This window comes from Linepithema humile, chromosome 4, assembly GCF_040581485.1.
Source record: "Linepithema humile isolate Giens D197 chromosome 4, Lhum_UNIL_v1.0, whole genome shotgun sequence".
NCBI lineage: Eukaryota > Metazoa > Arthropoda > Insecta > Hymenoptera > Formicidae > Linepithema > Linepithema humile.
Window position 1 is genome coordinate 15,969,624 of NC_090131.1, and position 25,635 is coordinate 15,995,258.

At 35.1% G+C, this 25,635-nt stretch overlaps 1 protein-coding gene and 1 long non-coding RNA gene across 5 annotated transcripts in view; one reads left to right on the forward strand and one right to left on the reverse strand.

Annotated features, from left to right (window-relative positions):
* Nucleotides 1–1,848, reverse strand: part of LOC136999391 (uncharacterized) — an 87,375-nt gene extending 85,527 nt beyond the window's left edge. The window contains exons 1-2 of the long non-coding RNA XR_010889765.1: nt 1,782–1,848; nt 1,624–1,698 (exon numbers count right to left, since the gene is read on the reverse strand). This is a non-coding gene — a long non-coding RNA (uncharacterized lncRNA). The remainder of the gene's footprint in view (nt 1–1,623; nt 1,699–1,781) is intronic.
* The window catches only part of LOC105672299 (uncharacterized), a 175,248-nt gene that overhangs the window by 112,725 nt on the left and 36,888 nt on the right, over nt 1–25,635 (forward strand). The window contains exon 2 of one of the 4 annotated variants that reach the window (XM_067353329.1): nt 1,136–1,187. The gene's annotated coding sequence lies outside the window, so the exon portion shown is untranslated. Of the gene's footprint in view, nt 1–1,135; nt 1,188–17,058; nt 17,642–18,866; nt 19,788–25,635 lie in introns of those variants that run through there. The other 3 variants (XM_067353327.1, XM_067353325.1, XM_067353328.1) reach the window with 3 other exon arrangements.

A 25,635-nucleotide genomic window follows, 5' to 3' on the forward strand; every position in this document is an offset into this window, starting at 1 on the left:
AGAATAGCAAACAGTGGTATTGGACGAGATAATGCGCCGATATGAAAGAATCTACTTCGTACGAGTGCCGCCGTGCGAATAATAACAAACCAATAGCGGAAACATAGTCGTGCCAATTTGGGAGGGGAAATGCGAGGAATGTGCGCGCCGATACAGGCGGGACAGATCCTTCTGTATCGGCGTATTATCTCATCCAGTACCACTATGCTTGCTATTCTCCTAACATAAATCTGCTTCGTAATTACAAGTGCAATGAATATTAATATCGTTTCCTATATTTCTATCCATTAAGAGTTTGCGTTGTTAATTAACTGCCGCGTTTAACGATATTTTATTCTGCGGCTCTGTATTCTTTATTTTAACTCTTACATGTATTCACATTTGATTTTAACTTTTACTTTTAATGTATAATATTTACATTATAATATGCCAAATGGAAAGTTTTATATGTCATAAATTGCCTTTTTCGCGTGAAAAGAGCATAAAAAACTCATTCAAGTAGTTCAAGCGTAGCATAGCTCCGACGATTGACGCGCAAAAAATTATTCCGTACTCTTCGATCCCTCCTCTTTTTTCTTTCGTTACTTGTTTTGAACGCTGCAGAGTATCGAACGCGTTATATTCCGTGCGTTATAATACTCGTGTTTTTATTTTGTATAACATGACAAAATACGCGTCGGAAGTACCGTTTAAAATATCGGGCAATTTTTATATTCGCTTTGCAAACACGTGTGAATGCCTTGAAGGATTGCCAAGAGGACTGTGAGAAGAAGGAAGCTCAGGAAGAGCATCGGGGATCGACAGAGCCCCAAAGAGGCAATTAATCATCCATTTTTCATTTATTATTTGTAAAATATTGCACATAAATAATTATGTATAATGTGACGCACGTAAAATATTTGAAATATTTAGTAAATATTTAGTAAATTGTTCGCAATATTTCATATTTATAATTATTAGAGTTTTTTACATATTATACTTATTATGATTTTAATCAATTCAGTTATTGATAATTTTTTCATTAGCTATTTATTTGAAAAAAGACAAATGAAAAATTCAATGTGCGTAATTGTTTCTCAGATACTAATTGTATTAAATACTGCTATAATTTACAATATTTTTGTATATTTTACAGATCAACATTGCTGATCTACAGAATTTCAACTTCGGTGCTGCGCATCGTGGCGGTGAGTTGATCTAATTTTATATAATATTTCAATATCAAAATATTAATATATCGCTCTTGAATTACTTTCAAACCCCTCAGGCCCCTTCGAGAGTCACGAAAGTTTATTCGTAGCCGTCGATCTTTAATAGTACCTCGTTTGTGATTATAGCGATTGGTGGTGACATCTTGTAATATGTTTAATATTATTTAAAATTTTTTTAAATATTTTTTTTAACATTTACAATATTATTAATAATTATGCTGTATTACATTTTTAAATTATGAATAAAACAATTTAGCTTTAAAAATTACATGCATTTAAATTTATATGCCAACTGTAGATAACTGTTTATCTCAGGATATATTCTACTCTTTTATTAGTATATGATAATAGTTTTACACGTTTAAAAAATATTGATAGAAAATTGATTGCAAGTAGCTAAAAATATACGTACAGTGTAGATGACCGTCATCATTATTTGATTCTCCTTGATTATCTTTATCGCTCACCATTCTTATTCTACGCCAAACTATAATAATAGATTAAACATTTAATTTATAAAAAAGATATTTGTTACATTTAGACTTTATGTTTTAATTTGTATTTCTTTACCGTTTCTAAAGAAATTTCTTATTCCAGGCTTCTTTTTATTTCTGTTGTTTTGACAATCTTCTATATTTGCTGAATCAACGTCTGCTTCCATGGTAAATGAGAAACAATGTACCTTTGAAACAATATACAATCTTGAATTATTAAAATTGTCGCAATAATCTTATTATGAATAAACATAAATTTGAAACAGACATGTAAATAATTATGCACAAATATAATATTATAACATAAAATTATTTATAACATAAGGTCTATGAAAATTTTAAAAACAATAAAAAATAATAAAGTAAAATATTAATAAAAAATTGTAGAAATAACGAAAACAATTATATTCTTTAATTAGTGTAAATTATCTCATTTTTTTATATATCAACTTTCTGTATGCATTTTATTGAGAGTATCACAATCGGAGAATATTTTTAACACAAGGTTTACATTGCAATATATTGTATCATAAATTATTTCTAAGATATTATTATTAATCTCATTTAAACCTCACTTTTTTTATAAACATATTATTTTAACAAAAAAATGTTTTTTTATCAGAAATTATTTAACATTATCATAGAAAGTTCTGTAAGTGTATTTAAAACTGGCGTATAAACACACACTCAACACTAGTATACGGGGAATCGTTTTGTACACAAAAATTATGATGCAGCAATTAAATCTCTATTTTTTTGGTATCGATTTCACGTCTACATACCGAAAGTCACGGAATCGCGAAGATCACTAGATCGGACAGCAGCGCGAATTGTCGTCGTCTCTCGCGAAAAACACGAAACGCACTCGCATCAGTCAAACTACAATAACTTCTCGTGGTGTCGTAAATAGTTATAAGATAAAGGCTACTCGCGCGAGTCACGTCGAAACGGCTGGCCAAGTAGCCGACAGAAGAGTGATATTTGGCAAGAAGCCAGATTCTCCTACGCAAATCTGCATTTTTTCTCTTAAGAAGAGGTCAGAACACTGATTTCTTCTCCGTTTCTCTTCTGACGTCATTTCAATAATGCCGAATCGAATCATATAAATGATAATTATCTATCATTTATCACAAGACTCAAGTGGAGCGTGTGATCTAATATTCAAAATACATGATGCCGAATACAAGGTTGCCATCTAAATACATAATCATTGCCATCGCACGTTGCCAAATAAATTCTCACCTTGGTAAATCTTATTACTATTTGCATTATTTTGAAATCAAATTTTACTGTACGGCTATAAACTACTACTCAGTGTCACTAGTGCATCATAATCTCCCATAAATTAAGCTCTTAATTTTAATAAGTGAAAGAAAATAATTTTGCACGTGTAAATACATTACGTATTCATGTTAATGCGATGTTAATGCGATGTTAATGAAGCAATAAGCATCATGAATAATGCAAAATATATATTTTATTAATTTTAGTCCTAATACACGGAGAAAATTTTATATAAAAAATTACTATGTACGGCAGTAGCCGCGGACCATAAAAAAATTATAAGAATATAAAAATTGTTACTATGTTTTTTACTATTTTTTTATATAAAATTTTCTCCGTATAGAACTTGAATTATACACTAGCAACAATTACTATTCAGAAATTATCGCCTTTTGTAAAAGAATAGAGTAAAATATGGAACGGCACGCTTCTTAACAAAGTCTTTACAATAAATCTGGAAATTGGCTGCAACCATTAAATTTTCGAAGTGACAAAAGCCCAAGTCTAACGTTTTCAGGATTAAACGCTTTCTCCATAAATTGATGATTGCATCGACGATACTTAAACTATCTGTTAAACTATAGGGATCCAGAATCGCACAATGAAGAACGTTTCTTGACAAGGCTACTTTTAAAATAAGGCTACTTTAACAAAAAAAGAGTAAAACAAAGTAACAAATCATTTTGACAGATTTTTAAAGTAAAGAAAGAACCTTTAGTGTCTGTTACGCGTGTCCAAAACGTCACGCGCTTTTGTCAATTGTTAAAACGTCATGTAAAACGACGGGTGTTCTAATGTTTTATCTTTTTAAAAAATTGTCAAAAAAGTCGTAGCTAGCTCTATTCTAAAAGTAGCCTTGTCACGAAACACTTAATTGTGCGACTCTGGATCCCTACTGTTTTACAGAGGGGCAATAGTTTCCAGATAGTAACTGTCGGTGCAATCATCAACCTACAAGGAAAGCGTTTAATATCCTTAAATGAACGCACTGGCAGTAAGCACTGTGCAACGACGCAAGAAAATCTACTATGTGTGCACAGTTAGCCCGGTTGACCGGCCTACCGGCGGTCACACCGGCTCGTACTAAGAAATTTATATGGTCTCAGCCGCGACAATTGCTCAGCCCCGCGTCCGTTCGTTCATCGGATGCTACACTAATTGGACCACCAACCAGCGCAAATACACTGCGATCGCGCCTGTTGAACGTATAATGTCAATTAACTCTATCACATCTTCTGATTATGTTTGAAAAAAGCATCGCTACTATGATTATATCTTTTACTTATGTTTTTATATTTTTCTTCCGGGTAAAACTACATCGAGCCTTTATAATTTTTCGTCGTATTTTATTTCCTTTCTCTTTTTTTTTCTTAGAAATAATAGTTGAATTTTTTGAGGAAAATTTATTTTGCCCAATTGCTTAGATATAGCTTAGAGATAGTCAACGTAAATCGGCTTTTCGAGAAGCCACGAAAGACACAGAGAGACAGAATTGCTGTTTTAAACATCTATAGCATTGATTTTTTTTTATTGATGCTCTTGATTATTAGCTTATTGTCACGCAAAGAAATAATACAGAAAATACGGACAGAAAATGAGTTTTTACACCTATCATCAACAAGGCGCTATAATACGCCAAGTTATCCTCGACGAAACGAATGGTCCATGGAGACACGCGTTTCACGGTCTCGTGTCTGGATCGCAATTTCGCGCCATTCAAGCACGCTTGCTTTTCTGTTGAGATATCGCGTGCATCTGTAGTCTGCGAAAATTGTCTCGGTTTCTACCACAGCGCGTGTGAAATATATACACGTGTTTAATAATGAAGGTGGACTCGGCCTCGGTTACCGAGCCAATTGTGAAAATCAGATCGCGACGCAAATTATTGGTCAACAATAGTGCAATCTATATGCATTATTTGCACAATTATGTTTTAAAATTTTTATTTGTAGAAAATACATTATATTTGCATCAATTATAAAAAGATAGTAACTTTTATCTTGTTCTTTTTTTCTAATCTAAATAAGAATGTCAAATTACATGAAGATATATCAGCTGACACAAAAGACACACATTTTTTTCTATCGCAAATACTCGAGCTTATGTCAATATCGTTATTTCAAGAGAAAAATTGAGCATTATACAACTATTGGTATTTCTTTTCTTGTTCAAACGAGATAATAGCCGACTGTCTCCGCAGGTATGCGACTTAATGACCGTGGCGACGACAATCGCATCGATTGCTACGAACTGCATGAACAGCTGTGAAAAAAATTATTCGAATTGTAAATCGTGAATACTGCAATAATATCAGCCTTTCACTCAAGACTGGTAGACAGCACAAAATAAAACAAACAGCCGCGAGTCGTATATTTCAAAATCTGCTTATACGCTGCAACATGTGAATCTCAGGTTTTTATATTGTATATATTGTATCGTATTTTTTGAAATAATGTATCGTTGCCAAAATTCATTCTTTATAAAGTCAGAATATGTCTAAAAAATCATTTATTTAATATATTTTAATAATGTGCTTTCAATTCATAATTCTAACATTATCGCAATTAAGAAATTCATAAAATATGGTCGGTACATAACTCGATCATATGAACGAATTTTAACATAAATAAAATTTTACTTTAAAGAAGATAGAAATAAAAGGGGGTTTGCAAAAAGTACAGAGACGCGAGTTCCGGAAGAAGGCTGCGCGCAACAACTGCACTTTAAGCGCAAGGAGGGGGAAAAAAAAGAGCGTTCGAGGGGAAAAAGAACTGAAGTCGCGCGGTAAATTAATGCCGGTAGCTCTTTAGCTAAATTAATTACACCAATGGTAATTACACTTAAGGCACGTCAGTGCAACCCGCGCTAAACGGTGCCACCGTTTCTTATATATGGAGTCTCTCCCCGCGCATCTCTCTCTCTATTCAACCTGCTCTTCTTCCTTCTCTTCAGCGTACCTCATACTTCACTCTTGCGCGACGACAGCACGGTGTGTCATGCTGTTCGACGATAGCCACAGCCTCCATTGACTATCCGTAAGAGTGTGAAACACGTGTTCGCACACAGACAAATATAATTAACCGCTCATTTTTGTAGGCGCAGAAGCAGCCGACACGCATACCACGCCCGTATACGTCGCTAGAACTGTCGCGTTGGAGAGCTATCGAATGTCTGATACTATTTAATTTAACAACAGATGTTAGAATTGCAATCATGTGATAACAATTTAATCCGAAAAATATATCTACGAAATTTACATTATTCAAGACACAAAATTAATATTGGAAGTCTGTGGTATAAAATTATTAAACAATGTACTTTTTGCATTGATAATTCTTCATCAATTTATCAATTTAGTAGACGTTATCACGCCGTGACGATTCGTTTCTTTCGTGACAATTCATCCTCCAATCTCAGAATCAATGGATCGCGTTTCAATCTGCGATACCGCTGTCAAGCGACAACGCCGTTTAGATAAAAAAAAAATGATTGAGTAGAACAGATTAATTCATCGCTGGCGCAATGATAAATTTGTGCTACAAGGTACATTAGATTACCGCGGCTATATAATGTTCAGCTCGACGAATGGAATAAAAATACGAGCACGGTTTTTCGTGCCCTCGAGAGCCCTCGGAAAGATGGCCCGATAAGGGCCACACGAGAGGAAACGAGCGTGGGCATGGAAGCGACAAGGAGAGGAACAAGAAGGAAAACGCGACGTTGTGGTATACAATGTGGCAGAGGAAAGGGAGGGGGGATGAGGAGGAGGGCCGTTTGTCGGACATACCTCGGGGCCACCCTGGCGTCTAATTGCGTGTAATGCACTCCCGGCCTGCCAGGCCTCGAGTTACCGCCAGAGGAGAGCCGGGCGAAAAACTCGGGTCGCGCGGTAGCAAAACCCCGACGATCGTGGGGACGCGGTGCTATGTCCGGAACGCTCGGACCCACACGACGTGGAGGACGAGGACGGCGAGGACGGCGACGCCTTACAGGACGTCGATCCCCCGTCGTGCCATCGCGACCGGCGACGAGGTCGCATCCTTTCTGTTCGGTTCGCGTCGCAGCTCCCTGGAATGTCACCGGCACCTCCTGACCGCTAAAATGAAGACGTGTTCTTCACCGTGTTGAATCGCCTGGACCGAAACCCTTTCCGCCACAAACTCTCCGGAGTCTCTCAAAAAACGCGGCCGCCGCAAGAAAATGTTCGAAGATGTATTGACGCGGAGAAAGTCATCTCTATTAAATGCGGGATCGCAGAAAATTAACTGATTGTTTTTCATATTTCTATTCATTCGGCAGAGATTGAAATCATATTGCTCTTGACGCTAAATGTAGTAATTTCATTTTTATGACACTAAATCTAAGCTTTAGATACATAATGTAGTAATTTCCTTGAGTATTTTTATCGATCGAAACTCAAAAGCCATATTTTACCGCTAAAAGTGATAAGAATAAGAAGGAGGATTCTACTTTGATCCTATTACTTACACTCACTGTTGAATATGTATTGAGCGCTAAATGTTTAACTTTTACAATTTCTTCTAAGTGGATTATTGGGTGATTGAAAAATTTTTAAATGCGAAAAGTTGTTGAAAGAAAATATTACAATATTGCGTTATCTGCAACGCATAAATGTTTGAATGTTAAATTTTCAGATCACGGAAAATTGTCGAATATTCTTCTTAATAGATTCGATCTTCCGCTTTCGGAATATTCCTATAAAATGGGCGTGTCTTTTGCGGAGATTCGAGAATGGATTGGAGAGAAATCGTCCGAATCCCGACAGCGGCATTCTTTAATTGCGGAATGATCGTCTCGAGGTCTTCTGAAGAAGCGGGGAGGGAGAGAGACGTCCGGTGGAGCGAGAACTACGACCGCGATTATTTAGCGTAGCTAAGATCTGTCGGTACAGGTTTTTTGTCGCGAGAGCTTATTATGAATAATGATTTATATCTTGTCTGTGTCGGTATCGGGGTGTTCCTCTAGAGAGCGAATCAGCGAGAAGGCGAGATAAAGAGGGGCCTATGGAGACCGTGTACGACTGAGGGAGACGTATAGAGGGGTTAATAACGGTCGCGTGTTGTAATACCTGCCATTATCCACAAACCGACCGCCTAACAAGCTACCTGCTAATAATACACGACGGCACAGCACACACGATCACGTGCGTGATCTTTTTACTTGGACCCTATCGAGTTTTTGTCATCGCGATTGCTAGCTGCGGTGCGATATCATATGTCGATCAAATCTGAATGAACAGCCGGCGTCAAGCCGTTGGAGAAACGCAGCTCAAGAACCGTGAAAGTTTGGAGAAATGACTAAAACGTCTATACCTGACTATATAACGTTACACTACAATTTACAAAATTACTATATTGTTGAAATAAATATATAGACTCTTCAGACATCTCGAATTAAATTCATCATTCATTGCTTAATATATTGAAAAAGAATCATTAATTTTAATCTATCGATTGTTACAAACGTTTATTGTCTGTTATGTATTTATAGCGTATATGCTACTTTGCGATGAAGTGTAAAGCGCGATATAATCTGTGCAATAGTCTGTGATATAATCTGTGTATAGTCGCTCGAACGATTCTTCGAATTAATGATTATTACAGCAGACTGGCGGTAAGAGAAGTCGGGGCGATGTAAGGAGGATATAAGCAGGCGATAGGGTTTGCACAAAAGTCTCGGCAGAAATCAATCAGTAACCGAGCAATTATATTTGCTCGAATGGATCGCGTTCGATCGTCTTTGCTCCATCTGTCATCGGGCCGGCAGCAAAGAAACACTTGAATAGAGAAGACGAAAGAGGTGAGGAAGGAGCAGCTTTTACGAGCCGCAAGATGACAGGGCGCAACGACGAGCGCTAACTTCCGGCTAGTATTTTTCCATCGTCCATTTACAATTCTCTGTCTCCGTATAATTTCTGTGTGTGCGTCTTGAAACCTGTTCCATGGATCGACTATCGCTGAATATATAAAGTATATATGTAAATATTCATATAACGACGCGTGATTAAAAAAACATGAGTCGCGTCTGCAAAATGCATATGTTGTAAAATAAATTAGATGAAAGTTAAAGAAAAGGCTATATTTTAAGAAAACGCGTTCTATGTTACTTTACATTGAATTTTCACATAAAATAAACAAGGCACATGAATTGTTTTATTCTAACAAATTATTAGAGAGACGTAAGACTTTTAAAATTTGCGTTGGCACGGACGCGCATTTAATCAACAACCGAGATATTGAATTTTATATTGTTTTATATCTCGCCTTGTTGAATTAAATAAAAAAACAACTGTCGTATTATTTATAAAGACAAATGCTTTTAAAAAATACATATTGTACACGAAATCGAGCGATATGTTTGTTATATGAGTTGCGGCAAGGACCGACCACACGTTTTTTCGCGACAACGACGAATTGCAGAGGTGAAGAGAACTGGTTTTGGAAACAAGCTCTTCAATTATTTGTAACCTCACGATAGAAAAGAAGTAATACGTTTAGAATGTTCTCCCGATCGTTGTAGCGTCGGAATGGTTGACTTCCATCTATGCGTGTACACGGCGTGTTTGTTCGTCGGTCGGTCGCAATTACGGATCGGGGCCGGACCGAGAAAAACGCCCAACGCATGGCTTGCCAATTACTGGAAGGAAGGGCAGGGGAGGTTCCAATTTGCTGCAAACATCTCTCAACGAAGGGCGGAAGCGGCACGGAAGGGTGTGGCGGTATTTGCCGATCGCGAATCGTGTGGCTATTCCAACTTTGCAAGGAATCCTTTAAGAGCGTGAAACATATGTACACACGGCCTTTATTTCGTGACGTCAATTATACGGAAATTTGATATTTTACTGAGATCCGTAGAAGCCGTAAATCAGCTTTCTCAGCCGATACACAAGCAAGCCGTAAACACAAGGAGAATCCTTTTCTCTCTCGACTTCATGTAACATATTTCTAAATTCAATGTATTTTTTAGACTACGGTCGCAATTGTCATTGAAAAAGGGACGGAGTAAATTATTAACATAAGGGAAGTTCGTTATTCCAGCTGATCAAGTCACAATTGCGGTTTCTAAATGACAATAAACAATACGGCGGGACGGCGCGCGTGGGCGAGAAGTATGAACGAGCGTCGGGTCATCAAGAATGCAGCGCAGGTTTCGTGCCGACGTTCTTTGTCGGCGAACTCGTGCGAGCAAATGCAAAAGGCATGAATGTATTTGAAACAGCACGAGCTGGCATGAAAGGTGTACGGTAGAGAGCGGCGTCTGCTGACGCAGTCGGAGGCTTCCTCTTTGGCCAGACTTCCTGTCGGAAACGATCGTCGGATTTGCACCAAGGTAGATGTTCATTCCATTGACTTCATTTAATGTCGCGTAGCCACGTCCAAAATTTTTACACAAAAATCTTATTATAATCGGAAACGTCCTCAATTAGATAATTTATAACGAAATATAATAAATACAATATTGGAGGAATTAGCATAACAATTGACTTGATTTCCTAAATTAACACAAGCGTTTTTTTTTTTTCAATATTAGATAAGATCAAATTTATATTTATCTATTATTTACAAATTATTCTACATTTCCCGAAAACAATAGCGCAAAAATCGTGTAGCAAGAGTAATTATGATACAACGCTGAATGAATGGAATGCCATTGAGAATTGTTGTGAATACAATGCAATGTCTACGGCATTAGACAGAGAGCTCCGCGTACGCGACATTGCTTAAATGTCCTTCTGCTATCTCGCTATGGCAATCGATACAGTTTCTGTTGAATGGGAGACCGCTGAAGAATGAACAGTATTTCGATTGATCATTGAAAGCCGGAAGCAATGCTTAATATCATGTTTTATACAGCATATTATGTTCAATGTTTTATTAATTCGATGCGGATTCGCCGTAGGTGGTCGAAGGTGTGGCGTATCAGGCGGTGCCAAAAATCGCGACATCTTTGACAGCGCATCGACATCCGGAGGAAGACGCCTCGCTTGCGCATATTAATTATGCTACTTGCCGATGCTAATTAATTCTTCTAATTAACTAGGCGACGCAGATAACGTGACGTTAACGCCTCCGCTTAAGCATGATAGATGCGACGGCCTGTCATATTTAATGTAACGCGTTGCAAACACAGTTTTTATCACGATTCCGAAACATTTTTTATGATTTTATAATGATTTTTTTTCAATACTGTCTTAAAAATATAACAATTATTGAATCTCTAATTTACCGTGAATAATCATAATAATAATATATTTTGTAAACAATTTTGAAGTTGATTAAAATTTATGTATAAAAAGAGATGGCAAGAACTGAATTTAGTTACATATGCGAAATGTCCACCGCTGAGACAAATTGCAAGCATCTTAAAATACACGGTGCAATCTGATGAATGTCAGAGTAATGTCTTCTCTCTCTTTGGAGAAGGGCAGACTCATCCCTTCCAACACATTCAGTACATTTTTGCTGGATATACCTGATAGGGAACATCGACGACAAGTAGGGAGCCGACAAATTGATGAACGGGAAGAGAATTGACTTGTGAGAGAGCGCCGTGCACGAGCTTGCAAAAGAATTAACAGCATTTTTTGTTCCCAAGATCTCTGCTGTATACATAAATATTTATGATGCAATGTCGCTTTTGAATATATTCTTTTAAAATTAGATAATATGACGCATATATTAATGAAACAGTAAATTTGAAGGAAACAAAGAAGTGAATTATTCAAATAACCATAAAAATGTTTTTTTTTTTTTTTTTTAATTTGTGATCAAAAGATCTTATTTTATAGAACAAAGTAATGAAAAGAAATTGACTATTAAGCCAAAACCAATAGCATTGATCTTCCTGTACATTGCTGTACAGTTTGAAATTTTTATTGGATCGGAGAGTAATTGTATCGAAAAGTTCACGGTTGATCGTGAACGCGGCCCGATACCAGAAGAGCGGCGAGTTGTGACAGCTTCTTGGAAAAGATTAGGCGTCGTTAGCGGCCTTCGCCGGACGTCGACCCTACCGGTAGTTGGTACTTTCTTTCTCAGACTCTGTTGTGCGTGCGTTTCATGATGTTGCGGAGCCAGACGTCGAATGTTTCCGTATTAAACCAGAAAGGAGTCTGGTTCTCGGCGAAACTCTTGACAACCGCTAGATCATATAGATTCCGCGCAGACCCGTTGGGTTAGTTTGCCAAGTAAGCAACGATTCGTCTCAACCGCTATTTGTTATCCACATATTATTCATCGTATTTTTTATTTACTCTTTGTCATAATTATTAGAATCGCATGAGTGCGTTTGAAAGACACACGACGGTCAGCAACCATCGTGCTGAAAAACTACAGACGAAAAAGCTGTCTCAGAAAATCGTGAAAACATACACTTATCTACTTAATATTACTTTTTTTAATTTTTATCTTAATTTTGTTAATTTTGTTTTATAAGAAAATTTACATTTATTTGATCTTAGGCAGACTGAGAGAAATGTATTAAATATGCTTTTGCTGATTATATTAAAATTAATTTAAATAAGATATGTATTTTGCAAACTTGTTCTTGTAGTTCGCACGATTTTTCGTTGAAGAAGACTCGAACTAGAAACAAAATATTTTATTTTTATTTAATTAATTTTATATATTATACGTTATATCAATTGCGCTTAATTCTTACTCAGCTATTTTACTGTTTTCAAAATTTATCATTTCTAAAACTCAAAAATTTTTGTTGGCTACATTAAAACATAATAATTTACATTTTTGCAAATTAAAAGCGCTCAAAATCATATGTGAGATTGCTTTAACATTTTATTTATCATAAATGGAAATATTTGCAAAAGATTCACAACGTGTTATTTTAAATAATACTTTAGTGTGTTGTGTTTATTTCTTTGATCGAAAGAAGCAGACTTTTTGCATCTGAAAACGTTGAAATCCTTGAGTCAGCAATTGCGGTTTGAAGTAACGCGAGACTTTAGACATGATTCAAATGGAGAACATAGCCTCGCTTTGTTAACATTGATCAATGCTTACTACGCTTATTGCAACATTGCAGAGTCTGCATTATTATTGCACAATCAAACTCACGGCACACCTGTGACAATGTGAAATACAAGATTTAATCTTCAATACTCGAGAGTAATCATGTGTAATTTAAAAAATACAAGCATATTCTAGACGATAATAATAATATTCTAATTAACTCTCTGTAATCTTGTCTTTTATCGCATAGCTATTTTTCTTTCCTCAAATTCTTTAATCATACATCCGCTTTTTTATTTTCTTGATTTTTCTCTTTTTGTTACTCTCTTACGTAGTCCACCATCTTACGTGATGTTGCAATAATAATGGCTACCCGTTGCACATTTTCTGCGGCACGCTCCACTCGTCGGAGAAGTGTGGTCTGCCCTATCAAGATATCTCGGTTTCAAAATAATCAATTTTTCCCATTTCTTTTTTGAACTTAAAAGCTATTCAACTTCAACGAGCATTGTACGTGATTAAAAAGAAAAATAGAAATAGATTTTTTATTACTAATTCGTCATTGTATTTGAATATTTTACCTTCTTGACAATTTCATTCAAACCGTTCGAATGCACGAAGGTTTTAATATTGACACGGGAAGAATTGATATCGGCTTGGGCTGCAGGGACAATTTCTGACCTGCCTTGGCAGCATCCTTTTGGTACAGGTACTGATCTCTCCAAGATTGCCGGGGCGTGGCATTGTTGAATGCTGGTTCTACCATTGGTCCGTATCGTTTAAAGCATCCACGGACGCCGGTATGCTTTACGGTAGCACTCCGACGAGCTTATTATCGATCGTTTCATGACTACGTCAGAGTAATTGAGACCTTGTAACGTACAGAAGGATGGCAGCCAGGTATGACATCACATACCTTAGCACGGCGGAATTGATATATTTAGTTTTAAGAAAGTTTTTAAGTAACAATAATAAAAAAAATTTATTTTACAATACTTAACGCGTTGAAGCAAAAGTGCATTTATCAATACTGGCATATGTTAATGTGTCTATATGTGTACAATCTCATTATAAATGCAAAAAGAAAATTTGCACTAGTAATTATACATAACTATAATTACTGTTGTTTTAATTATATTAATTATATTTTGCACACGTGAGATATATTTTCGCACAACATAACGATAAGACACGCCACGGCGAGGTATTGATAATAAGATAAACGCGCTGTGTAGCAAACGTAAAACAATTATCGCATATTGCATATGCATTATATAATGCATATGCAGATATAGAATAATGTACCGTTACCAGTTTTTCTGGGGCAAGGTGTACCTGCCATGGGGTTACACCTCTCCCGCGCGCGCTGTGTGCGAGAATGGACTCGCGGAAAACACGGACTGGTTCCGCGTAAACTACGGTCGATTCTAGCAAATCATGAAAATTCATAGGAATCGCTTCTCGGGATCGAGTTACGAGGCGACCTCGTCGCTTTTCTACGAAGCGACGAAGCTGAACGAACCAAGACCAGCCGAACTACCTGCCGACAGGTAAAGCGATAACTCACGAGATTCTAAAGTGCGTTAAACAAATTATGCACATGTAAATGATTGCATTTTCTGATAATGATCGGCAAATAAGCTTCGACTATCTACGCCACATATGTACGTGATTGCAATCAGGATTGCTGAAGAAAAAAAGATAGAGAAGAATAATTTACGCGACATGATTTGCGTACTTAGAATTTTTACTCTCTTCGTCAATAAATTTAAAAACACATGTGTGATAACTAAAAAGTGAAACAAAAATAAAAAAGGATTTCTTATTTTTATTTATTTCAAAATTGAAATTATAATTGTCTTCACAATTCTAGCGAACTAAACTTTGGCTGAGATAAAATGTACTATTAATTGGAATTTAATCCCAAAATTTGAACTTTGATACCAATTCAATATATCTATATTTAGATACGTATATTTAGATATTATATTTAGATCGTATCTATTTATACGATTATGTCGATATTTTCACAATATAATTCGAAATTGCAGTTTTCTCAATTAGAATTAATATTACTGTATTTAAATAAAAACGTCTGCGCGTATCTAATCAAACGAGTAGTACCGTTACTGATAGCCGCCACGATAATTAACTGATTAGATCATAGACGTTGATTTAGTGTTATGTTTACATAATTGTATGATTTTACGATGCAATTTTTATGTTTGTGAATAACCGAAGGCTGGGCGGGATTTCCCAGATAGAATAAATATCCGAGTAAATTCCCAGTTTATTGCACATGTAAACTATACCGCGATGAAAACACTTATAATGTTTGCATTTCAAATCATAAATCATGTAAAAATAAAATCATAAATGGAAACGTTAAGGTGAGATAATATTCTAATTAAACTACACAACTATTGCGTGCGTAATAATTTAATGAAAAATAAAATTGCTACGTATTTTATTAAAGTATTCATCTTTGCCAAAAGATTTATGCATGAACAAGAGGCATACTTATGCGTGAGATATTTGCTCACTGCATTCCTACTTTGTCGAGGCAACTTGAGTAGGCAGCATCGTTTTAGAATATTTCAACACTTCCAAACATTTCGTAACATTGGATATATGATTAGTTCGGTCCAAAACAGTAGGTGGTTAATTTTAGATCTATGCGATAGGTACATGCGAAAACGGTAGCCATCAGAAATGGAATTAGGCTTTTAAATTTAGACTGACTGCAGGAACTCTTCTTTTTACAGTGTCTTATACATCAATGTAATTTGCGCAACAGCAAATAAAGCTATGGAATCTTATAACGTTTTCAAGTAAACGGATTTTGATCAATCTAAAGTCGATTGATGACGTCATTGCATCGTCTCCATTAAGACTTGAATTCATAATAAAATAGTGATTAACTGTTCTGCGATGAATCAAAATCCGTTCATTCGAAAATGCTATTAAGTATATATTGATATGTGTAAGACCGATTTCGTATTTGCGCGTAATTTTTCTCACATTTATGGATTAAAATAATGAATGGATTATATCACAAGAAATTAATTAGCAATATTCAAACCTTTAAAAATACAAGAGGTTTGATAAAAAAAATTATTTATATTTTTATTAATTAACATAAAATTAGTATAATTGCTACTAAAAGATTATAAATTACAAAGAACCCAGATAGTCAAATGTTTGCAATGTTGGCATATTGATAACAAATTAATGAAATTTTAGCTAACATTTGACTATCTGGGAAACTTTGTACGTAAAACAGTTTGGTTAATAATAGATGTTTTTGGAGCGGTTAGTAAATACCTGCTGATTAGTAATTATTACGTAAGTCTTGGCATATCTTCTATGCAACTCGATTGCATTACTCATAAACTATGCTTGTAATGTGAAAATAAAATATATTAATATTATTGTAATTTTTAAAATCATAATATATAAATACACATTATCAGCAATAATAATTTAGAAAAAAAAACTATTATGTTAAAATTTTCAGAGCGTTATCAAACGAAAAATTAAAAGAATCTAAATCTTTCAGATACATGTAATGTACTGACAAACATTTAATACAAATTGGACTAAACAATGTTTTAATTATGTATAAAATATCACAACGCAAAAAAATTGCAATTATTACTAAACTTTTTTATTGTTAGAATTGTTAGAATGCACATAATGAAATTCTCTGCATTTTTTTGCATTCTTTCCGTAATTTGCATATTGCATTGTTTATAGCAATTGGGATCTGCAATTATCTGCTGTATCGCAAACTACTATAGTAAGTAAAAAACGAATCTGAGTGATCACGTCACTTTATTATCATTGTCAGAAATTTGACGAATTCTCTATCTTTGCGGCGCTTCGCTCTCCGAGGCACAGTCTCATGCGCCCATATTGCGTGGGTTCGTGTATACGCCCGCATGCTACTTTCCATATATATATATATAAAGGTTGCTTAGAAAAGAAAGAGAGAGACGAAATGAGAAAGAATGACAGAGTGAGAGAGGAAATGCGCGTGAAGGCCCCACCAGGCGTCCACGTCAAAGCCACATATCTACATACTAGCGCGGAGGAGGCGCACCTACACGCTCATACTAATACCGACAAACATGTTAGACCGATATATTCAACAGCGTTGTTCTATACGGCCTCTCACCACGGCCGTCCGTTCCTCGGCACGATCATTTCGTTCGCTACTCCGCGGGCTTCCTGGTCGACGCTATCTTCACGCTTTTGCAGAAAAAAGAAGATTTTGCGCGCGGATCATTTTCTGTCGCAGGTGCCGCGATAAGACTTCGAGTCACGTTTCCCGAGGACAAAAATTATCGAGAGCAATCCTAAGGTGTCGGCCAAGAAGGGACTCTCCGTGGACCCGACGCGCCGTTGCGGTATCGTTCTCGCGCCGGTGACACCGTTATTCCGTCCTTGAAAAGATACCAGCTGCGTGAAGAACACTTCGAGTCGCGCGACGAAGTCGCAGTACGTTCACGTTCGTCAGGTTGCTTCCTGTCCGCGCGTATCGACGTGGAAGATTCCAACCGGCTTGTAGGAGATGTTCGGCCGTGCATAGTCTGGCAAGGGAAATTCATTGGTTCCAAAGAAGATTTCGAAAAACACACGTCATCGAGAAAGAGAGAAAAAAGTAAGACTTAGAATTTTATTATAATAATGTCCTATGCATGTTTCGATGAATTAATTCATGCCGGTTTGATCTGGCACGTTGAACTGTTTACTCTTTGATTTGATTGATTTGGTTGGGATATATTACGCATTTGGTGCTACTGTTTATGTAAAAATAAAGCTATTACGCAAGAAAGTCATCAACAGGAAGTGATTTGCGTATATAATTAGTTAACAATGTTATCGACATCATTGATCTTTTTTAGTAAACTACTTGCTAAAAATAGAGCTATTCCGTGTACATCATTTGATAAAAATAAAATTGCAGATTATTGTAAATAATAAATGCACTATATCTTTTAAAGTTTTGGTTCTAGAAAAAGTTTTGTCCTTGAAAACATTTTTCATTTATTTTTAATTTTCTGCAAATTTGGTAAATGCGGATAAAAAATCGTATCGATAATTTTTTGCAAAGATCGAATTGATCTTAGGCTGGGCTCGGCCTTTCACAAATCTTCACGTACGTAAAGAGATATTAGCTTTAAGGCGATGTTAAATGACTCTAGTTGTGACAGTATAAATGTTTCACGCATGAGAACGATTTAAATACCTAAATTTAATAACCATATAAAGTAATTCGCAATTAAATTTAATTAAAGCCAAATTTACAAAAATAATACAATATTAATTTAATATAAAATTAATTTGTCAGTCAATTTAAGACGTGCTTAATTTTTCTATTATTTAAAATATTCATTGTCCACATAATTTATTATAATTTTAGAAATTTTAATGTACAAATTTTTGAAATTTATTTAATATATGAAAAGAGGAAAGTAAGGTTTTATTTAATTTATCTAGTAACTCAAATGTTAATTATTCAAAACATTTCGACGTTTTTATTTGCGCAATACATTACAAGCAAATATTGCTTATCATGCAGACGCTGGCTTTATGGAAATTAAACACATGCAACATGCCTATATTTTCATATACAACGGTCTGAAAATAAAAATTTATTTTATGAGACAATTTATCGATAGAAAGATATTTATGTAGATATATTGTGTTGATACACGTGACACATTATAATTATAAAAATATAACGATTCACAGCGATAAAAGATGCTTAACTGCGGAAAACAATTTATACATATATAAGGGGAAAAAATCATTAGATTATCAGAAACTTTGTCACTGTGAAAATAAAGAATTTTAGTTGCATATGCAATTTATGACAACAGATAAATATTAAAATTATTACGTGACGATAAAATTGTGATTCACTTTTCGCGCTATACGTCAGCAGTGACACATATGTTGGAATTTATAGAGATACGAGAATTTATAGATTACTTGTGCGTTATTATCTAAAATTGATTGTTTTAATGTCATCTATTTTTAATGCATGACGAAAATGAATTCTGTAGAAACAGATGCTTTCTCCAACAAAGCGTGCATGACCGCGTGCATGGCCACCTACCATTGAGTGGGCGAATAAAAACACATAACTCGGATACGTCAGCCAATTAAGACGCGCGTGAGGCTAAAAAAAGAATAGTTTCCTTTAGAGCAATAACAAAACATACCGTGAAAAGTATACATAGAAGCATCGGAAGATGTTCTCTCTATAAGTAATTTCGAGCTTTTTAATTAATTATCCGTTTGACATTTATACGCGTAAGAAAAAGATTTTATCTAGAGCGTAATTTTTTTCCTATTATCTCTTGCATTTCTGACAAATTGCTGTGCTATGTACTTTTGAAAAAAAAAAAAAAAAAAAAAAAAACTACATAAGAAATAAATCTTTATCCGCGCTTTATACATCTTATATAATTTAGTTGCATAACTTATTTTCTATTTTTGTAAAGAAATGTTGATTGACTCGGTCAGATTCGATCATAAGAAATATACCAATGATAATTGGGACAAATTCTTCTGGAGGTCTACGCCAAGTATAAAATCGATAACTCGAGCTTGCCCCAAGGCATGTCATGCAGTTAGTCCGTCGCGTTGGCGCCGTAAGCACAAGACGCCTTTACTCGCGTTTATTTCTTTTTTTTTCCTCTCTCTTGTGAATAGTAAAATATTCTTGACTTTGTGCGTTTGTTTGTATCAGCTTAATATTTAATTCAGCTCATTTAGTGTGTCAGTCAGTTTTAAAAAAGGTAAGAATTAATACCTTTTCTATTTGTTGACAATCAGATCAACAATATCTTTAAGATCAAGTCAATTTGTTTGTCAGAAATTCTATAAATAAAAAAATGTTTTTATTCACTAGCAATACATTATTTTGTATTTCAATGATCACATAGCGTTGAATTATACAATTAGAAAATGTTACTGTACATCCACACGATCCAAGTTAATTAGTGCATCGAGCAAATTGATTACCGTTCAAGACTCAATTAAATTCATTAGAATATTAGTTGTAATTGCATACTGACCGAGATACAGTTACACATTTACACATTTACACATTTACACATTTACACGTTTATATGCGAAACACATTTTATAATTACGTCTATAATTTTTCTCACATCTCACATCTAATTACGATTTAAAAGTACAGTTATTAAATACTTTTATCAATGCTCTAATTAGTCAGAATGTTAATATTTCTGCACTGATTGCATATTATTTTGGGCGGACTTGCAAATTGAAGTAGTCTCAAGTAGTCTCAGTTTTATCTCATTTTGCCCTGATAGGTCAAACTCTAATCTTCAATTCGCAATCTTCAATCTATATCGCACAGTCTGATATGAGTTTTATGATTTGATTTTGCAGACACGTGGTGCCGATATTACGTTTTCAGAATAGCTTATCAGCTACTGCATGGATTATTATTACAGACTGCTGTGGTGCCGTAAAGCTCGATAATGATCCTGACACTAGCGACTATTGTATACTTTATATACCTGTATTCTCACTCTCAATTCGTCACGGCGCAATTTCTTGCCGCTTTGTATTTTTTCCACGGTCGATAGAGAAGAATCTGTTAATCGGTAAAGAAGTTTGTTATTGCATAATTTCACACACAGATACACGCAGCACACACAACGTCAAACGTTTCCTATTTATGCAAATTCGCGTGTCTCTTCTGGTACAGGATTTGACTCACTGTTTCTGCGTACGCGTACAAACGGGTTAATCGTCTGTTCTACAGATGTCTCCATTGACATAAAAGACACGGATTATTGTCATTTAGTTATTTAATTCCTTTAAGAACAAGATAAATTATTATCTCGTGTACTCGTATTTTTCACAGAAATGGAAAGAAATTTAAAGACAAAATTTTTATCAGAATTTGCAACAATCATGAAAATACATTTTCCGTTTTGCAACAAAGATTCTATGAGATATCAAAATAATAAAATGTTAGAATAATGAATAAAATCTCAGCTAAATAAAATAAAATTGAAAGCAAGCGTTAAATCAAGTAGTTTGTGCGATGATTCAATCGTTTCGGATCGTTAAGATCCATGTTCTATTAATCTATTTTATCAAGTTCTAGATTTCGCAAAGTATCTTTAAATTAGTCTTATTTTGATTAGTGTTATAATTGTGAAATCTTTAATATCTCTAATAAAAAATAAAAGACAGTAATATCATTTATCGCTAAACTTTAATCGAATTTTCTTTCTTACTTTATAAATAAAATATATAATGCAAAAGATATGCGAATTTAGTAGAAATAAATATTTAATGTAACACAATCTTTCTCTTCTTTCTCAAAATGTACGGTACTGCACATATTTTTAATTTATGATCAATATAAGAAAAATCCATATGAGGAATTTTAATTTATGTACTTTTCGTCATAATGCAATACGCATTAATACCAAGCATCGAAATACGTAAGATAAGAATTCTGTTTCATCATTTATCATATTGATAAAACTCAAATCTACCTGTTACAAAATTATAATATATGGATGAATAATTATGATTCATGTCGCCAAATTTTATATTTACGCACAATTCAAATATCTGAGTGCACAATTAAAATAATTTCACTTATGCTCGTATATCACGCAAAGCGTGAAACAAATTATATTTTGTTTCTTAAAATTTTCCGATGGAAGTTTTTTTTTTTTTATGATGAAGCATCGATAAACTGTGGCAGAATATAAATAGTAATCATCAAAGACCTTGCATTGAGAAAATGATCCGTGTAATGGCATACTCATTGCTACCCATTACTTGAAGAAGTTGTGAGATCATCGCAAAGTTTTTACATATCCAGAAAATTTTCCGCATTTTATTGCTTCCGGAAGCACTTCAGTATCTCGAGCAATCTGGAAATTTTCTCGTTCTCACCTGAAACGTGTTGTTTCGTCGCCAATTTGTTGTTGTAAAATCGAATACGCGTTCAACGTGGTTTGTTATCAGATCGCCGACATGCATCGCTGCGGAGGGAGATGTCAGTTTGACTGTGTAACCAGTTTTCTGCACAGTTTATACATATTACGCATGCATTGTGGATGCGCGATTAGTTTCACGTTTTCACGGATTCCACCGGCGATTTTCTCATGAGTCACACTCGTGAGCGTGACTCATGCAGTCGCGTTCAAGTTCTCCAGCCGTTCTCAGTTTGTACCTTCATCCTAATTTAATGCGTGGTCTAATATTACGTTACCGGCGATCGTGTCATACTAATCACCCACCCACAGGTATGACGTATCGTTTTTTATCTCGATCATTACATTCCGATTGCCACTTATTATTAATGTGATTGAAGTGGGGAAGGCTATCTATCAATATTGCGTGTAATTGATTGACGTTTAATGTAATATGTCTGTGTACATCTTCTTTTTTATTATTTATGACAATCTTCATCAGCTCTGCGATTTTTCCATCAATATCGGGATAGCTTCTAAGGAGATTGCCATGGAAAATTTGCATATAGATGCATTATCTATAATGCATGCGATTAACTGATTTATTTCTAATGAAGGCTTACACACAGGTTTGTAAATAATGTATTACCATATAATTACATGTCGTAAGAAAATCAATAACATATTATTGCAGCTATTTACAACGTTTTTTCTTGCAATCTCTTGTTCTCGTATTAAAAAACATTATAAAAAAATTAAAAAATATCATACACGTGTGCGCATATGTAAAGCATAAAAATTCCTTCTAGAAAAATTTAACGTTTCAAATTATAGAAGTACTTTTAGCTTCTTATAAATATATTAATAATTTCTTCATCATCCGCATTGTTCATTAAAACGTGCTACGCGCCAAGCGTTTTTTTTTTTGCCAATATATCTTGCGTATATCAACGCGAAAATGTAACCGAATTAAAATAAGAGGTATACATATATCAGCCAACACACCTAACGGATAATTAGATATGTTTATATGAACTTTTGCCTGCATCGAGCGATACTATCATTTCCCAAAGTATTCCTGACCTTTCCTCCTGTATCATCCTGTATCACTCGGGAAGTATGAAATACCGTGTAGCGCCCGCGCGCTAATATAACGAATCAACCGGCGCTCATGGTCACGAGGCCAAGGTCGTCGATCTTCGCTGACAGAAGGAAAGAGCGATTCGCGGTCGCGCGCACTCGTGCGCATATACGGCCGCGAAGCGTGTGCGAGAAAGTGCCCGCGTCGATTATGCGTGCAACGCATACGCGTTCGCGCGGCCTTAAACTATCCGCATGCACATTCGTTACGTACGCGCGGGGCACCGGCCACGCGTTGTTCATAGATAGGCATAAGTGCGAATGCTCATTTTGCGCAATGACGAGAGAGAAAGAAAGAGAGAGAGAGAGAGGAGTGCCATACGATGATAACCAATTATGCATCAGGTTTTGTTTTCTTTTTTTTTTTTTCAAAAAACTCGGGAACAGATAAATGGATGTATTAATGATCGCGGAGGTCAAGCTGCGCAAGTTTTTCTGCTTAATGAAATCTTTGACTTTTGCATTAATTTCCTTCTCGCAAAGCTATATTTTCAAGAATGTTAAAACTAAATAAATAATGGAATGTGTACAGAAAGACATTAAAAATAGTATTCGCGCTCATTAAAGCATTTCTTTCCAATTTAAGATAATGAGAAACAGTTATTTCCATTTATAAAATTAGTGACACATTAATTATTTATATTACACGCTGATACCTATCACTGATATTTTACAATAATCTTAATCGATCAATAATCAATTTAATCATGCGTTTATCTGTTCTTTTCTGGTCCAGTAACTTCGTAGATTTTTTTGTATCGCAACACGGGCGTAGGACAAACTAGACATTGGCAGGAAAATATTTTTTGATTGGTTACGATCCCATCTAAACATTATAATTCCATGACGTATGTTTACGAGAAGAAAAAATCATTTTCAAAATAATCATGCACATAAACTAATTAATGTCGTGACGTTAGCAAACGCTTGTTACAGGTGACATTTAAAGCTGCAGCTCGAAAAATTAATAAGAATTATATAAGATACAATAGTTTGAATTTATTGCAATTTTCTGGATAATTAAAAAAAAAAACAATAAAATGGAGACATAATAGTTTTTCGGTCAAAAGTTTTAATTGTCAACATATTCGGATTGAAGCTACTTAATCATAGTTTCAGACTTAGTGGCATCAATTAAGACGAATGATTTCGCGTTACATAGAGACTTCTAAATGGGTAATAATTCTTACGTAAACGGGTGAATAATTGTCGTATTTCAAACACGCTACATACTCAAGCATCGCGAAGGAATTTTTCGACGCGTGACACATGATGATGCGAATTTTTCCAAAGTTCCTCGAACATTTACGGAAGTGACACAAGTATTACTAATTGTTAACTCATAAGAATCATGATTGTTTCTCGACTTCTGTCTCTCTGCGGAGTATTACAGTATTAATATAACTTACAACAGTTTTGATCGAAAGTACAGTAAAACTTTATTATATTACAATAAACTAGCCAATGTTTTCAGATAGAAATCCACGCAAATTTATTTAAAAAATCATAAAGTATTTGATAAAACTTATGAGAAAACTGTAACCTGGAATTTGTAATTAATTCAATTCACGTGAAAGGTTTCACATGACTTTGAACTTAAAATCTGATCATCAAAGTATTCAAGCAGGATACAGAACACGGATTTGGGAAATTAATGTTTCATCATGCTCCCATTGCGTTGCACTTTCACTCATTCGCAGCTATCTCCGTTCGCTTTCACGTCGAAAGAATCAAGTGCAATGGCGCGATCAACATTGACGAAGGCGGCTCTCGCGATGACGTCAGAGCAATTTCTTATCGCTCGGCACAATATCTCTTACGGAAAAAGGAACCTGCCACTAGAAATCTTAGAATTGAATTTTACCAAGGAAGCGTAGGAAGTAAAACGAAAATTTATAACTGATACATGAATATTTTACAATTTCAGTAGAAAATTTTCTCTTCAGAACGAACAGAAAATGTCAAGATATCAGAAATTAACGTACATTTATCGGAATCAGTGAGTAGTTCTTAAAAACGATTGCCCTTTCTGTCATCAGGTTTTTACAGTCCTTGAATTACCAAACCTGGATTTAAAACGATCCAATGTCTTCACTTCACTAAATTAGTCCTTGCTTATTATTTAACAAAATAGGACGAAAAAATTAAAATGCGATAAAATGTATGAAAAATGTGGATTGAAAGATGATGCGAAATTAGGTGAACGTTAATAAACATGAGTAAATCCTGACAAATTAATCGAATTACAGTAAATCTATACGTGGACTAGCTTTTGGAAACGCTCAAAGGACTAAGATAAAGGATTAAAATGATGAAGCCATGAATGAAGTTCAAAGTCTTATATACTCTTATTACATTTTTAAACGCTCTCGAAGGAAATCGAGAAATCGATAAGCCGATGTAACGGTTGGGATTACCGCTTTGTTGTGCAATGTTCTTGACGTCATTGGGTCGTTACACTTGCTTACGACTGATTCATACACCTCACAGGCTTGAACGCCGCTTGGTATTCTCTTTGCTCGTCGCGCGAATA